Genomic DNA, 4,567 nt, shown 5'->3' on the forward strand with positions numbered 1-4,567 from the left:
TCATAGAGGTTAAATGTATTTTTCCCCTCTTATATCAAGAAATTTGGAGGTAGATGGTTAGGAGTATTGGTTTGCCAGCTCAGTGTCAGGGATAGCACCTCTACAATTCTGTTGACCTTTGGCACATGGGTCCAAGATGGTTGCTGAAGCTCCAGGTATCACATCCAGGTTTTGAAGAGTAGCAGAACATGCCACCTCAAAATATGCCACTTTGGCATAAAAATTATTTTGATTTAGAGACACTTGAAAAATAGCAGATCGAAAAGGGGCATTCCGACTTTGCCTTTTCTTCTTGAAAGCAGGAGATACAACTCCCATGTGAACGATGCTCTCCTTATGCCAGGAGGAAAAGAACATTCTTATGACCAATGAGAAGCCACTTTCCTCCTTATGCCAGGAGGAAAAGAACATTCCTATGACCAATGAGAAGTTGAGGCCAAGGAAAATCTGTGCAAACAGATGTTGTTAAAATAACCCTTATCTTCCTTTAGCCTTCCCATATGTTTTAGTTACTTTTTCATCATTATTACTCTTTATTCAACCTAGTATAAAAACACTCGGATCCAACCACTTTTTTGGGACTTCATTTTCCTATGACGTTTCCTTGTAGATGTATATACAAAATTTGCACACCTTTGTCCTCTTAATCTATCTTATGTCAACTGAAGAGACTAGCTGGCGACCCTAAAAGGGTGGAGGAAAAGTTTTGCCTCTCCTTCAGTTCAAAGGAAGAACAAGATGAGGGTGCATACCAGTTGCATCTATCTCTTTAATAAGAAAAAAACTTGCCCTAAACTTCTTCAGAAGCCTTCTGCTTATGTCTCCTTGGTCAGAACTTGATCACATAGCCACCATGAGATAGAGAAGCAGGGAAAAAGAATAGTTAAGTTTTGCAAACTTTATCAGGAGAAACTGCAAGGGAGAGGTGTTTAGGAATGGCTACTCAAGCCAGCCAGTCAGTGGAGCCAGCCACAATGGAGTCTCTCTTTTCTGCTTGCTGAAAGCAGTGCCTGGTATGGTACAAATCCGAAAATGCAAGGCCAGATCTTGTAAAATCTAAGAAGTTTAAATAAGTGGCTTCAGGGAGGGTAAAAACTTCAACAGCATGAGTTCAGGGATCTTCTGGTTAAAGTTCTGCTATTACAGTAGTCCCCCCTTATCTGCAGGGAATACATTCCAAGAACCCCAACAGATGCCTGAAACTGCAGATATGCCAGGTTTTTTCCTACACATACATAGCTGTGATAAAGTTTAATTTATTAATAGGCACAGTAAGAGACTAACAATAACTAATAATAAGATAGAACAATTACAATAATACACAGTAATTAAAGTTACACGAATGTGGCTTTTTTTTCTCTCTCTCTCAAAATCTTTTATACTGTACTCACACTTCATCTTCTTGTGATGATATGAGATGAAGAATGTCTACATGGTGCGATGCCATGAGGTGAATGAATAGGTACTGCGACATCTGATGATTCGTGAGAAGGAAGCTCATCTGCTTCCGGATCCTGATCCAGGTTGACCACAGGGGAACTGAAACCACAGAAAGTGAAACAGCAGATGACGGAGAAGTACTGTGAGGGCAGGCAGCTCCCAACTCCCAGGCTCTATGCCCCACAATTCAAATCCATGTGGGAGAGGCTAGCTGGACCAGCTTGGGTTAGCTGCCCACTACTAGTGAGGTCACCGGCAGGGGACAGGCCTCCGAGTATAAGCCTGACCGCTGTGGGATTATTCCTGTGGACACTGAGGCAAAGGGACAGCATATTTTAGTATATGTAAGTATAAGTAACATAAACATGTAAACAATGTGGTATGCTCATATGTGAAAATTGATGGTGTGTTGTCAGATCCAGAAATGCAAAGACAACTGCCGTTTTAAAAATTTAGGGCAATTTTTTTGCTGTTTGGTAGGAATATCTTAATTCCCAGTTTCAGAAATTTACCAACTGATGAGTTGAGTTGGTTAGTTTTTGTTTGGTTTGGGTTGGGATACTGTGATATAATAAAAAAAAAAAATAAAGATTAGAGGAATACCCAGGTGGCTCAGTCAGTTAAGTGTTTGCCTTCGGCTCAGGTCATGATCCCAGGGTCCTGGGATTGAGTCCCACATCAGGCTCCCTGCTCAGCCTGCTTCTCCCTCTGCCTGCTGCTCCCCCTGCTTGTGTTCTCTCTCTCTCTCTGACAAATAAATAAAATCTTTCTAAAAAATAATAAATATTTGATCTTGTTTGGTTCCTGGCACACAGCTCCTAAAATCCTCAGAATCTGTGGAGCAATGAGTCTTTTTACACTAATGAGATGACTAGTGGCTGGGGGCCTCTAGATACTGTCAGGATGGAGGCTGGTCACCAAAAAGACCAAGGCATGATTAGAAGGTTAAGAATTTTCGGCACCTGCCTCCTTTCCAACCAACCTCCAGGGAGGGGAGAGGGGCTAGAGATTGAGTTCATCACCGATGGCTAATGATTTAATTGATCATATCTATGCAAGGAAATCTCCACAGAAATCCCTAAACAGTGAGGTTCAGAGAGCTTCTGGGGTGCTGAACACATCAAGGTGCTGGGAGGGTCACGTGCCCTGAGAGGTCATGGAAGCTCCCTCATAACTTGCCCCATGTACCTCTTCCATTTGGCTATTCCTGAGCTGTATCCTTTATTTAAAAAACTGGTAATATAAAGTTCTATGAATCATTCTAGTGAATTATCAAGCCTGGGAAGGGGTTTATAGGACTCCTAGAATTAATAGCAAGTTGGTCAGAAGCACATGTGACTGGTATCTGAAATGGGGCAATCTTGTGGGACTGTGACATTCACTTGCAGAGATCTGACTCTAATGCCCAGTAAACAGTGTCAGAATTGAATTGAATTGTAGGTTACCCAGCTGGTGTCAGAGAGTTGGAGAAGCGTTGTCAGAACAGACATCACACAGTTGGTGTCAGAAATGTTAGGAGTAAAAACAGCTTGGAGAAACCAACAGAGCAAAAAAGTGTAGAGGATGAGTTAGAACCACTCTGGAAGCCTCCCACTATAATACAGGAGGACCAGCCTACCCAAGAGAGAGTAGCACCCTTGACCTGTAATAGTGAGTTCAAAAGACAGATGATGATGGAGTTAAGAACAGTGAGCTCTAAACACAAAAAGAGACAATGCTTCAGAGAGATCAAGGATGAGAGCTATGGATAAAAAGGAGTTTAGAAGGACTTCAGGCATGGCAGGCAAGTTGATGAATGGCTCTGTGGTAGATGTTTATGGCCAGCTATAGGTCCGGGACCTGAGAAGTAGACTACGAGCTGGAGCGGGTTGGCAGTGCCAGAGCTCAGAAGGGGTGACATAGTAAGGGCTGGAATAGGTGGTAAAGGACCAGCGTCGAAGAGACAAGTTGGATCCAGTTCATGTTGATAAAAAGAATTTCTTCAAAAGCCAACTTACCAATTGACCAATTTGCTGAAAGCTGTCAAACACCTGAAATGAGTCTGCAGCAATGTCAGGTTCCTAACTTTCAGAAACCAGAGCTAACTCCAGGACTACTGGGGGTCTGACCATCTGATTTGGTTAGATCTTCTCAGCCTACCCCAAGTGGGTTAGCCACTGATGGAACTCCAAGAAATGCATAGTTACAAAATTATTTTCCCACCATTTTATGGGAGTTTATATAGCTATAGAATTAAACAGATGGAGATAGTCACAGAATTTCTTGAGGTTTTTTACAGCCTTCTGGGACCATCAGTGCTTGGGAACCAGCTGGGGAGAAGAGTGCTAATGCATTTCCTGTCTTTTTAGCTTCTGCTCCCTTCTGGCCCACACCTCCAGAAGCGTCTCCCACCTATGTTAGGCCAGCTTTACATTCTCTCATGAACTATAACTGTGGAAGGGAAACCAGTAAGCCAAAGGCAAATATAGATGGCACTTGTAGAGTTGGCCCTCTCCTGGATGTGAGCAATGGATATTTATGTCTGGCTGCTTGCTTTGTGTTTACCTAGACTAGCAAATTGCAGAGAAGTTCCAAATGCAGCACTTACAGAGAATATAGTGTTTTTGTGGCTCCTTCCTGCCATGGTATTTTGGCTCTTGATTGGGCTGTCCATGGAGACATCTGTCTCTTCAATCTTCTTCCCTGGGGCATTGTGAGGATGGGAAGACTGTATCTATTGACAAATGGTGCCCTACATCATGATTCTCAGGAAATGGTTATTAGTGAGCTTAAGTGTTTTGAAGGTGCAATGCTATCACTGGTGATCAGAACACACTGTGCACACAGCTATCTGCCATGAATGTTTGAGGGCAGAAAGTATGGACTCTGAAGCACAGAGGTTTGCGGATTCCTCCATATATTCTGAAGAGCGATGAGGATGATTTCTCCATATCATAGAGCATACACATATGAACAGATGGCCCTGAATAGGAGTTCTCAATGTGAGCATTTTTTTAATAATAATTTTTTATTATGTTATGTTAGTCACCATACAGTATATCCTTTCAACTTGAGCATTTAACATTTGGGGGCAAGATAATTCTTTGTTGTTGAGGACGGAAAGTATCCTGTGCACTATAGAATGTTT

The sequence above is a fragment of the Ursus americanus genome, chromosome 5 (genome assembly GCF_024610735.1).
Source record: "Ursus americanus isolate L20-20 chromosome 5, mUrsAme1.1.p, whole genome shotgun sequence".
Taxonomy (NCBI): domain Eukaryota; kingdom Metazoa; phylum Chordata; class Mammalia; order Carnivora; family Ursidae; genus Ursus; species Ursus americanus.